A 13,773-nucleotide genomic window follows, 5' to 3' on the forward strand; every position below is an offset into this window, starting at 1 on the left:
AATCTCTCTTGTCTGTCTTCTCCTAACTCCTTTTTCAGGGCTTCCTTTCCATCTTACTTTTCTTCTCTCTCCTCCTGTCTTCATCGCTTTCTTCTTTACATCTCTCTCTAATGTGGATCTTTTCCTTTTCATCTCATTTTGCTCCTGGCTCTAAATCTCTCCTTTACAACCCCATCTCTTCAGTATCTCTCTATTCTTTCACCTCTAGATCTCACCCCTCCTCCTCCTCCTCCTCCTTCACTTCTTGTTTTTCTATCTGTCAACTTCCACATATCTAGCTGACAAATGATTCCCAAACTAGGTCCATGTACATCTTCTTGACATTTTGATAATCAACTTGATTAACGGATCTGATTATGCAAGTCATTTTAGCTCTATTCTCTACAGTTAACACAATTGGATTTGGATAATAATAATTATAACATTCATTCTTTTTATCTCTGTCCTTTCGGATGTTGACATATACTCATTAGCCAGATTCTCATTTCCGTATGTATATTTAAGAAGTATTTTAACTGTCAAACTCATTGGGATTCTGCTTGGGTGATGCACATTATACAACTCTATTATACAATTGTAAGGAACTCTGGGTGAGCATCATGGCGTGTCTGTGTATGCGTGTGCATTGGTGTTGTTCACCTGGAGCTGGAAGGGGAGGGACTGGCCTACTGCCGAAGGAGAGCTCAGGTAGCAGGATGATGGGCAGTGGGATCAGCACTGTGGCAGCAGTAGCAGTGACAGAGGAAAGGCTGGTGGGGTTTCCCAAGGCTTCGCCAGCAGCATAAAATTGAGGCCTGTGGGGAGGGGAAAGGGCAAGAAAAATAGGGAATCATTGTTTGTTTTTGGCCAAAAAAAGTACCCCTACAACTGAGGAACTTTTTCCAGGTGCAAAAGTACCTGTGAACCTGCAAACCAAGGGTAAAAAGTATCCATGCAGTTTGCACCAATGCAGGCATTTTGATTATTGGCCCCTTAGTATGGTGTGGAACAAGATAATAGGAAAATGTTTACAGTAATTTTTCAAATAGTACTAGAAGTAGGGACGGTCCATGTAACTGTTTAGTAGCAAATTTTAAAAGAGTATTTTTTTTCTACTCAGTGCACAATTAAATAAAAAGGTTTAGATAAGTTTCTGAAGGACCGGTCCATTCACATTAACCATATGTTATGGGTTCAGACCGTACACACTGGTATCCTGCCCAGGGGCTCTGACCTGAGGGGCTTATCTCATATAAACACACACAATTACTGGGATTATACTTGGGGGCTTGAACCCAGGAGCTTATCCCCTATACAGAGAGCCACACACAAACTTGGATTCAGTACATCACGGTTCCACGTAAGAAATAAGTTTATTTGAGCAATAGGAGGATAGAACAAATAAAATCAGATCGTATAGAAGAAGTAATGGTAGATAATAACAATTGCTACATAGATATAAAAAGCATACATTTCCAAAGGATCAGCCATACCATCATGTTACATTAGGGACTGCTAGGAGAGCAATCCCAACTTGAGGGATTGTGTGCCCATGGGCCTTGGCATGACCCCAGACGAATCCAAGACAGCATCGAGGATTGCGAGGCGTGTCCCAGCATGGGCGAAGACAAAGTCTTACCCTCTGCCGGACCTGCATGCTTCTGGAAGCCAACAACATTATGTTATTGAACAGTCGTCTGACCATTCCCAGCCCTTTCGGACCTACTGCTGGGTATTGGCAAGAAGCAGCAGGCTAGACTGAGGATGAGGGCAGACGGAGGCCTTGTGACACCGAAGACTCAAGACATGAACGAGAAGACTCTGGATGTGGATGAGGTTCTTGGAAGACTCTGGACAAGACGAGGAACTGGGAAGGTTCTGGATGAGACGAGGAGCTGGGAAGGTTCAGACATTGGCACTGTCTCTCAGAGTGCCCTACGCAGCCCACCTACATGGGCGGACCCAATGGGCTGGTCACGGACCACCCTGTCCCACTGTGCGTCCTACACAACCTAAAGAGGCTGGTCACGGACCATGCGGAGAGCAGGACAAGTGCAGGGAGGGAATCCAGCTGAGACGAGACTCCAATGACGAGGCAAGGTGTCACCTGGAGAAACAGAGAAGCTGGAAGGTTAGGAGGACTCGCTAAAGAGCATGGCGGGGCCGAGGAACAGGCCCAGCGTTGTTGGCAGCTCTCAAGCCGCAGAGGGCAGACAGAGAAGCAGGCTCCAGCCGCAAGGAAGACCGAGGGCTGTGGCTTCCAGGCAGAGAGAAGGTAAGAGGCTGCCCATGAGGGCAGAATCACAGCACATGACTAGTACTCTTCTCCCCTCTTTCTCGCTGTCTCTCCTTATAGACTACAAACGCTTGTGAAAGCAACAGCGTTCCCTCCCTCTGAGTTCTTATCAGATTTCAGGCACAGCTGTGTGGCCTTCGTTCTCTCAGGCTTTAGTATAAGTTAATTGCTAGTTTTCTCATCATAGACTTAGTGGAATAACCAAATTAACACACTCTTTCCTGTTTGTAAACATTTCACAGTGCAAGACAGTAAACAGGAGTTCACTCCAGTGGTTGACTTGTGGCCTTCAAACTAGTCTGTTTCTAGGTGAAAACTCTGAATCCATACGGCCTATCCTCCATATACATCCTCAGCAAAAGTAACAAAAAATGACTCCAAAACCACATACCTCTGGGTCTACCACCACTGGTCTTGACCCAGCATGTACCTACAGTATCTGAATGTAATTCGTTTTGAAGTGCCTGAAAAAAGCGACAGGCAATGGGGAAGGTACATGATTACCAATGATTCTTATGTTCCTTACATTAAAGAATAAAATGTCAAATTTAGCATTTTTTATAGGAATAAACTAAATAAGATGAGTTCACAATGCACTAAACTTGTGCATGGAATGATGCAGTTCAAAGTGCAAGTTGCCAGGATGCCATTTTGAATTGAACTAGAGATGTGGCACTTAGAAGATAGTTTGTTCTCTTCCTCTTTTTCTTACCAGGAATGACTGGCTATGCCTGCTATGTGTGTGTAGTTGAGGGGAGGATGGTGTCTGTCTTTGAGGTGGGGGTAGGGAGGGAGGTGATGTTTATAGTGGAGCAAGGATTTCCTGGGGCATGGGGCATTTGCTGGGAGCTAGGACTGCCTCAGGAGGGTATTTGCCTTCTTCCCCACATTAACTGACTGAAGGAGTGTTTCAGAACTGCCAAATCCTGGAGGGAGATTTTAGGTTAGTTCTGGATTTCTGACAATCTTATCCTGATACATTGTGGGTCCCACAGCATTGGTTTCAATGGATAGAATTAGGGACTACAAATATCGCACTGCATTGTGATATAAGTTCAAAACCATTCTGGCCAAAATGGATTCCTCCTGGAACTGGATATCTTGGCAGTTCTGGTGGTTGGCCCCTGCCATGTGTCTTAGGATAGTCTAGCTTGTTTGACACATTAAGCAAGTCCCCAGAGAAGAGTGTTATGGAGCCCCATAATCTTCTGTGGCTTAGAAGAGCTTAGATTTAAGAAGACAGGGGGAGACGGATGGGAGAGAACCCAAAAACATGGCTTTGGTGTCCTGAATATGAACAAGCCACGAAAGCAGGAGTATCCAGCTGCTGGGAAGACGGTATGAGACTGGTTAAAAGCAAGGGGCTGTACTGTGCCTAGAACTGGGCTTTGTCTGCTCGAAATGCTTGGCTGTGTAAAGCTATAAGTGGAGTACTAAGCTAGCTGAAAGTTAGAGACTCACTGAGTCTCTGACTTTGGACGTGTGGTTCTAAAGAAACCTGTCTAAGTGTTCTGCCTCTTTGAGGCTGAGAGAAACAAATTCTTAGCCCAAAGACCTTAATAAGAAGGATTGCTTGGTTACACTGGCTCTTTTAGACTGGTTAGCATGAGGAAGTTGTACTAAAATACCACTGAATATGAGAATTGTATAGTGAATTAATTGTGACACATGATACAGCTGGAGGTATGAGGAAAGTAAGTGATAAAGTTTCATGAGCAAAACAAGCAGAGAAAAACAATGGGGCAATCAGAATCTACCATTGTTTAATGGCTGCATTCATTGATGGGTTGAATAGCAATGCTTGAAAGAATTTCCTGGAACAAGTTGTTTTAAAGTGTGTGTGTGTAGCAGGCAGTGCAAACAGGTGTGAAAAAATGTTCCTAATTGTGTATACACAAAAATGAAAAAAATAGAAACTCATATTAGTGTTCTTTATCTCATACTATAATAGTTTTTTTATCTTTTTATTTATTCTTATATACCGATGTTTCATGAGAACATATCACATCGGTTTACATTAGTTAAATATTCATTTGAAAATATTTGCATTTCCAAAATTAAAATGAAAAGAAGTAAATACAAAGTTTCATAATAAACTAATATAAACAAATAAAATAGTAAATAATTACTAAATATTTAAACAGATAAAGATGCAGAACAGTAAGAGCAGAGATAATATACGTAACTAAGTATATAGAATAAAGGGGAAATTAAGTTAAGACTCTTGGAAAGCTTGTTCGAATAGCCATGTTTTAATACCCTTTTTAAATATTTTAATGTCTGATTCCATCCTTAGTTCCTGTGGTAGAGAGTTCCATAGTTGTGGCCCAGCAATAGAAATAGCCCTTTCTCTTACATTATTCAAATGAGCAATTTTAGGGGATGGTATGAGCAACATCCCTGTACCTGCTGATCTTGTAATTCTTGATGGGATATGAAAACGTAATGCTGAAGTTAACTATTGAATCTTTTTGTTGTAGAGAGTTTTATGAATTAGAGAGAGAACTTTATGTTGAGCCCTATATTTAACAGGCAACCAGTGTAAGTCTTTCAATATTGGCGTAATGTGATCTGAACTTCTAGTTCCTGTGTAAAGTCTGGCCGCTGAGTTCTGCAACAACTGTAATGGTCTGGTAACATTTGCTGGTAGGCCCAAAAACATTGAGTTACAGTAATCCAATTTTGACAAAACAAGAGCTTGCAAAACTGTTCTGAAATCTTTTGGAAATAGAAGTAGCTTTAATCTTTTTAGAACATTCAGTTTAAAATACCCATTATTAATGACGTTTTTCATGTACGCTTTCAGTGTGAATTCACAATCTAGAAAAATGGGAAATGGGATAATTTTTAGCAGCTTCCTGAATTTCAAGTTCCTTTGCTTGGGTCAATTTAGGACAGATATATAAGATTTCGGTCTTTTTTTGTATTCAGAGAAAGATTCATTTGGGTTAATACTTTCTCAATAGCAGATTGATATATGTCCCAAAGCTTAAGTATTAGGTCAATTGATTTTTTGATTGGAATTAAAATTTGAACATCTGCATATATAAAATGCGTAAGATTAAGACCAGCTAAGATTCTACATAAAGGAAGCATATAAACGTTAAAAAGGATTGCAGGCAGAGAAGATCCCTGGGGTACACCATGTTGAAGATCAATTGGTAGAGATTCTTTATCCTGAAATTTCACTTTAAAAGATCTATTCTTTAAATACAATTCGAACCATTTCAACGCAAAGTCCCTTATGCCTATTTCATTTAATCTATTTAAGAGAATTTTATGATTAACTGTATCAAATGCTGATGATATATCGAGCATAATCAGAAAACAAGTTTGGCTGTTATCGGCTCTTCGAAGGATAATATCTTGTAAAGATGCTAACAGTCTCAGTATTAAAATATTTTCTGAATCCATGTTGTGCAGGGAATAGAGTACTGTGTGTTTCAAGGTAATCTGATAGTTGTTTAACTACCTTCTCCAAAATCTTAGAAATACTTCGTAAATTAGATATAGGTCTTAAGTTTGACAAATCATGGGGATTAGATTGTGGTTATTTTATGATTGGTTTAACTATAGCTGTCTTCAATATATCTGGAACAGTGGCTTCAGTAATAGCCGCAATAGGGCTGGAAACTATATTGGTGATTGTTTTTAATGGTTTTATTGAAATGTGGTCAATAGGGTGAGTAGCTGGATTCATATTTTTGATTATACCTTCTACTTCGACAGATGAAATTGCTTCAAATGAAGTTATATAATCTTTAGTATTGCTTGGCTGTACAATTTGATTTGAATCCCGAGAGGAGACGTTTTTTAGAATGTTTAAAGTCTTATCTTTGAAATATTGGGCAAGTTCATTATTTATTTATTTATTTTTAGTTTTTATGTACCGATCTTCTTGCATTAGATACAAATCAAACCGGTTTACAAAGAACTTGCCTGTAGGCGATACATGGAACCATGAAAGTATAAGAAAAAACTCTGGGTAACATAGTCAGAAAGTAAACTGACCAGGAAAACAATTAGCATTACATAGTAATAAAGGTCACAATAAACGGTCGATCCAATTGATTGTGCATGGATCCATTAGGCAGAAAAAGACTAAAGGGTATCTGAGGGTCTCTTCAAGGTAATATGAGTTAGAGAAAAAGTGAAAAATGAAAGAGAACTTATAACAAACCATATCATAATTGTGAAGAGAAATGAGGAGGGATATGTTGCGAGAAATGGAGAGCATGTGTTAGCTAAAATGAGGGTTCTGGAAAAGCAAGGTTGAATAACCATGTTTTTAGTTTTTTCTTGAAGGAGATGGGGCAAGGGTCCTGTCGGAGGTCTTGTGGGAGAGTGTTCCATTGAGTGGGACCTGCGGTAGAAAAGGCCCTGTTCATTACAATTAATCGAATCATCTGATGTGGGAATTTCAATAGGACTGATCAGATCTTTTACATAGGTAAACAGAGCTCTTGGGTTATATTGAAAATTATTAATTTTGTTAGAATAAAATTCTTTTTTTGCTGCTTTGGTGGATTCATTGTATTGATGTAGGATAGTTCTGTAGTTTAGTTTATTAATGAGTCTGAAGTAGGAGAAGCTCTCTGTTGTCTCTCCGCCTTTTTCAGGGTTCTTTTTAGAGTTCTCAACTCAGCTGTGTACCATGGGGAATGCTGCTTTTTACTAATAGAAATTTCTTTTTTGGTGAGTGGACAGCAATTATCAGCTACTTTTTCTGTTAGTGAGACCCAGGAATTGATTGCATTACTACTGTTTGTTAGATCTAAATCATTCAGAGCTTTGGTAAAATGTTCAGTTAGGGTATCTAACTGACATGGTTTTAGAACTATAGTAGAGAATTCAAAACCTTAGATATGGGTGGAAAAGCCGCTCATATGTGTTATATAGAACTGTTAATGATGGCTAGTCAGCAGATTCCAATCATTGCAGGCATAAAAATTCCCAAAGCTACTATGTGTACCACTCTCATCTTGGAAACAACAAAAATGATTCCTGAAAAGATTATTGGCTCCTTGAAAACATCTAAATTATTGAGCTGAACAATTTCAAATAAAGAGGGTTTATGAACCACTTAAACTTTTTGAATGGAGAGGATTTTATAACCACTCTTAAATGCAAACATTGGCAGGCATCCAGGAAGTTGTTCAAACCTTAGCAAAGGCCTTTGTTTCGCCAAAATGGCTTCCTCAAGAGGATGCACCAGGCTCTGGAAATAGTCATACTTCAAACCCCCCCCCCCCCCCCCACAAGATAAGAGCATGTGAATACAGAGATTAGGAAGCTCTCAGATAATGCAAAATATGTCGTGCGAAGCTGCTTATATTCACTGTTTAAAAAAAAAAAAAAAGTTTGCCTTGTACACTACAACCACTGCTTTTTTTTTTGTCAGTTTTATTTTTACTTGGCTTCACTTGATGGTCCATTATGTAGACAGTGCCATGAAATAAATGTATTTGAATACGGCATAACTTAACAGTATTTTCAAAAACTATTCATCAAGATGTTGACATTTATGAGAAGCCATCAGACCGCACAGTCCTATTTCGATCAGATCATATAGACTACATCTTCAGCACTAGACTTCAAACGAGGTTGACAGGAAGCAGCTAAGGAGGGGGCTTAAATAGTATGTTAAAGCTATCCTTTGTGGGAAATGTGTGTAATGCATTTTTAGACATCTTGATATATATATATATAAACATGCTGAAAGGTTGGCCACCACTGTCTTTAATAAACCGACAGAAATACCTTTTTGCATTTTAACAGTTACCATTTGTGTGAAAATATTTCAGTAGGACAATTTTTAAGATTAAGTTTTCTGTGTGATTCTCCCGCTGAGTATAAGTTACAGGATTATTGTAAGCCTGCTAACTTTATAGCCTGGGGATATCCCCCCAACGGTAATAAGACAGGTGTACAAACAATCATTATACGCTAATCGCGATCTCCTACTTGAGCCCAGACAATAATCCTCATCAAACCGTATAGTGTATGTGCTTCCTTTTTCTACAAGATCAGACATGATACAGAAAATTATTTTTAAACATTGGCACGTCCTTGCCAAGCATGAAATATTTAATCAAAAACTCATATTTGCTCATACACATGGCCAAATCTTAGAGATAAATTGGTGTTCTCCTACTCACGTTCATTTCTTTCAGTGGGCATAAACAAGACTGGCCAGTTCAAATGTGGCCATTGCTCAATTTGTGAAAATGTATTTGAGCCAAGTTAATTTATACACCCTTCGTTTTCTATCAGTCATTTATTACAAGACTGTTTTGACTGTAATTCATCATATTTATGCAATTGTGTGCCCGTGCAAAAGCTATATGTGAGACATACCAAGTTACCCATCAAAACCTGCTTAATACAACACCAAAATTGCATTTGGACTGGCAGAATTGAAGCTCCAAGAGATAAAACATTGGATGAACGCAGCACACACTGTTGATAAAGGGAAGTGTTTCATTGTTCAGAAGATATCACATTAGTGACTTCAAGTTCACAGATCAGCTCAAAAGATGACCATTGGACCTCAAAAATCTCTGGAAGCTCAGAAAACTAATTTGGACCAGCAGAAAAGGCTACAAAGATTTTAGCAACTTTGGATGTTAAAGAAACCATGATCATCACAGGACAAATGCATGAAGCTCGAGAGATGGCATCCTCATCTGGCTCATGACGCTCTAGTGACATCAGCAGGGGGGCATGGCCAGAGACCTGAGCTAGCGGTGAGTGGCAAAGTTATCTGAGTAAAGTTACCTGCTGAATATATTTGGCTAGAGTTATCCAGTTAACTTTTAGCTGTAGTGCTGCATATGCTCAGCTACAGTTATTCCTCTGTTTTTGGTCCCTTCCCCCCCGAGTACACGATAATCTCAGGAAGATCGCAGATCAAAAGTTCCCAATGTTAATGGGGAATCTGTGGGGTCCTGTTGAGAATTAGAAGATGGATCCTTGGTCCGACTGGCGAAGAAGGGAAGAAGTAGTTCTCTGCTGATGGAATAGGTCAGAAGGCGGTGCCGCTGCTGAGGGCAGACGATCTTCACCCTGTGGAAGTCCGTGACCCCTCCAGGCGAGTCCTGTGGAGGCCCGGACCGCTGGGACTTAGGTGGCTTCGCCCTGGAAGCCCACGGTCCCCCCAGGAGGAGTCCGTAGGGCCCTGGGCCACTGGGACTTAGGAGAGCGGCTAGAGACGTGAACGAGAGAACAGACCAGGTTCAGGACCAGAAGGCGGTCCGAAGATTGGTTCCAAACCAAGGACTGGAACGGGAAGGCTGAACAGGCAAGCAGGAACAGGTAACCAGGATAAGACAGGTAGGCAGACAGGATCAGGATCGGGCAGACTGGATCAAGCAGGCAGGATCAGGATTGCAACTCTCCACTCAGAACGAGTCGACCGCGTTGCAAGGCGAGGATCTGCGGTCAGACGCCGAGTTTAAATCTCCCTCGGCATCTGACGTCAGCAAGGAGGCTGGCTCCGCTTTCGCGCCAGAGGCCCTTTAAAAGGGTTCCCTCTGTGCGCGAGCCTAAAGGGCGGGGTTACCTCAGCGTTCGACGGAGTCTCCCTCGCGGGGACGCCGCGAAGCAGGCCCAGGGAGTCCGCGGCCCAGCCGGCGTTTCCTCGCAAGAAGAAGGTAAGGGTCCGGTCGCGAGGGTCGCGACCGGAACTGCAACAGGTCCCTACACAAATATAATAAAGATAACGCTTTGAAATTATTTGCTGCACGTCATGTGTGGCAGGGACAAAACTGATGAGCCAGACAGAAAAGACTATGAAGTATGAGCCTAAAAGCATTTGTTGGGTAGGAATGTCCCCAAAAGGAATATGGGGTATGAGTTTGGATGGAATGTACTCTAAATTTTAGGGAGTCATTTTGTATCATAGAATATAAGTTTTATATCTATTTTCATAGTGGACTTCAGTGCATAAGTCCACCTTGAAAATTAACCCACCAAATCTATACACATAAGGTAGACTTGCCAAAACAGGGCTTCCAGACTTTTACCCAGTGTGGCCCCATTTTAGCATTTAAAAATTCACATGATCCCAGAGGACGACCAAAACAAATAGCAGTGTGCAGTTTCCCTTGAACAATCATTCCTTGCCTTCCCTTCACTCCAGCTTATCCCTCCCCCCTCTCTCTCGACACCCGCCCCCTCAACTTCCATTCCTCTCTCATCTCCCCAGCCTTCTTCACATCCACTCCGCTGATTCTCTCTCTCCCCCCCTTGACCTCCTTACAACCCCAGCTGAATCTCTGTCATCCCCTCCCATTCATTTCATCCCCTGTCCCCTCTCTCACCTCTCAGCAACACGTGCTCCCCTCCGACCCTCCCCTCACATTCTCCCCAGCTGTCCTCTTGCATGCCTCACCTCTTCTATTACTGCTGGCACCAGAAGAGTGCTGCCCGGTTGAAAGATTTTTGTGACCCCATTCTTTTATTTTTTTCTAGCATGCAGCTTAGTGAATGGGCCTGCAAGTCAGGATCTAGGTGCACAAAGAGGACAATTTTCAAAGGCATTTCTGGGGTAAAACTGTGTGTGTGGTCTATATTGTTTTGTTTTTTGTGTTAAGTATAGTGTATCTTATTATTTTATACACCATTCCAGAAGGTTTTGCATGGGGATGGTTCAAAAAGCACCAAGAAAATAGATACATTAAATGAATGAAAGAAATGGCCTTTAACATACTGTAATTGCCCACCTGATATGCAATGCGGGTAAACTTAAGCACTTGCTGCCTGTTTGCACGTAGGTTTACCCGGACTGAGCGGAGGCGTTCCTGGGAGGTGGAGTTGGGGAGGAGTTTGTACTTAGATACCCGCAATAGCAGGTGTAAGCAGATAGATTTGTTGAAATAATTTTGGAAAGTGGATTTATGTGCTTAAGTCCCCTTTGAAAATTGATTTTTGCAGCCTAGCTAAGGCGGACTGTTATTGATGAAATAAAGAATTACGTGGGCAAACTGGCTGAATCTGCATAAGGAGATTTCCACCCACCTGGAAGTGTGGGCGTACTTTTGGCTTCCTTTGAAAAGAGGCATTTAGGCGGGGATGGGAGGGGGAATTTCTAAAATAAGACTGCAGATTTAAATTTTAAAAATTAAAATGCTTAACTGACATGCCATTCAGCTGCATGACTTTTCTTTCGCACAAGTCTCTATGCTCACATAATCCCTCTTCTGAAGTTACTGCATTGGCTCCCTATCCGCTCCTGCATGCAATTCAAGCTCCTCTCTCTCACTTACAAATGCCTTCACTCTGCAGCACCTCACTACCTCTCCTCTTATCTCTCTCTCTACACTCCCTCCTCCTGCACTCCGCTCGTCAGATAAGTCCCTCCTATCCGTGCCCTTCTCCACTACTGCCAATTCCAGACTCTGTACTTTCCACCTGGCTGCGCCGTGTGCTTGGAATTGTCTTCCTGAGCTTACTCCTTCTCTCGCTGTGTTTAAATCCCATCTAAAGACCCACCATTTTGAAACTGCTTTTAAATCTTGTGCCTGATTGTCTTGACTAACTTTCTTTTCTTGTAACCAAGTTTCTTGTCCTGTATGTTTGTCTTAGATTGTAAGCTCTATACAGCAGGGACTATCTTTTTGTATGTTTGAACAGCACTGTATATGTCGTGTAGCGCTATAGAAATGTTTAGTAGTAGTAGTGTGTATTTTTATATAACTTCATTTAAAACGCCTTAAAAGTACACACCTGCTTTTTAGCAGCATGACAACCTGATATTCAAATTCAAGGATTGGTTTGTGCCGCCCTAAAAGCGCACACGTAATTAGGCAGCCTTCTGAAAATAGCATGTTAAGTATATCCCATTCATTTTACTGATCTTGTTCTGTAAGAAATAAAAATTAAAAAGCTGTAAGCAGGCGCACTCAGAAGGGAAGTACTGCACAGTGCCATGCAAAAGAACCCTGAATAGAGTCTACTGGGGCTTGGGGATGCTGCAGAGGCAGCTGTTGTGAATGAGGGGCAGCTAGAGAGGGGCGGTTGCCACAGGACTGGAACAGAGGGTGGATGGTCTGCTGAGGCTGGAGCACTGGAACAAGGTGCAGGCTAGGCTGGAACGCTGGAACTGAGTGCTAGAAAGGGTGGAACTGGAACCTGAGGAACAGAGTGAGGTAAGAGTGGAAATGGATGCAGGTAAGAGCGGAACTGGAACACTGGAGCTGGGACTGGGGCAGACAGGCTAGGACAAGACAGGACAAACCAGGAAAGAGACTACACAGAACATGGAACACAGAATGCCTGAAAACAGCACAGATAGAGAGCCCGCAAGGGCAAGGTAGGCAGGGCCTAGAAACAGGAAGAAGGTAAGGAAGCCTCAAGCAAGGCCAAGTCAGGGAACAGAGAGGCCTTCCCTAGGCCACAAGGCAGGAAAGGGTCAGAAGGCTGTTGACATGACAACTGTGAATTGCCCTGATTAGTTTTCCCAGGCGTAGCCCATTTGCCCTCACTCTCTGAAAAATCTGCTTTGGATCATATGTTTGGGAAATCTGAAGTGGTTCTTGAGAAGTATGCCTGAACAGAAGACCAACATGGAGAAGGAAACTCCCCAGAAGCCTCTGCTATTCTTTAGCCTGCCTGGGCTGAATGAACTCTGAGTGACTTTCTGAGCATGACTTGCAGAATGTCCCTGAACAGGTAGACAAGCTGGCACCAGAAAGGTGAGGCCTATTCATTGGGTCACAAAGAAGAAACCAACGGCGGGAGCTTCAGGCACTATTCTGTTTAAAATCTCACTGGACAAGATAATTAACAGAACAAAGGATTATTTGGAGAGTGAGGGCAAATGGGCTACGCCTGGGAAAACTAATCAGGGCAGTTCACAGTTGTCATGTCAACAGCATGATGTGACTCTGTAAATGAGTCTTTGGGCAGTCACGTAAGTCTAGAAGCTTCCACAATACCGTATGTTTATCTATAAAAGAAGGGTCACTTCCTGTATCCAACGAGATGCTGGTCAGTTTGTAAGACTAAGGGCACCCAGTATCCAGCATCTCCCAAGAACACTTATATTGCCTAATAAAAATACTTTATACCTTTTACTGAGTCTAAGTGTTCTTGTGTCCCTGGCCCTAAGCATAGAGTATAATTTACATTCTGGATCTGCTTTGGATTTTTCCTAAGAAAATGTTTGAGCCAATTAAGTAAACCTTCAACATTTGTCCAGGGTTGTTTTGTTTTTTTTTAAATTTTTCAACAAACCTATACTAAATAAGTTCACCCAACTCTAGATATATAACCTTTAATAAAAATAAATTTTTTAGTTGTAGGCCCACTGCAAACTTTGCATAGAAGTTATTGGTCAGGCCCTCCTCCCCAAGTGAAGAATTGTCTACAAGGACCTAAAATGTTTCAATTGCATCTTTAAAAAAATAAAATAAAATTATTTTCTCTATATTCCTTTCTTCCTTCCACCAACACTAAGACACATTTGGGGTTCATATTCAGCCGTCGAGCAGCCAGAT

The 13,773-nt window shown here is 41.6% G+C and overlaps 1 protein-coding gene across 3 annotated transcripts in view; it reads left to right on the plus strand.

Moving 5' to 3' along the window:
- Window positions 1-13,773, plus strand: part of LOC115095887 (prominin-1-A-like) — a 156,930-nt gene that overhangs the window by 46,385 nt on the left and 96,772 nt on the right. The window lies entirely within an intron of this gene.

The sequence above is a fragment of the Rhinatrema bivittatum genome, chromosome 7, assembly GCF_901001135.1.
Source record: "Rhinatrema bivittatum chromosome 7, aRhiBiv1.1, whole genome shotgun sequence".
NCBI classification, from domain to species: domain Eukaryota; kingdom Metazoa; phylum Chordata; class Amphibia; order Gymnophiona; family Rhinatrematidae; genus Rhinatrema; species Rhinatrema bivittatum.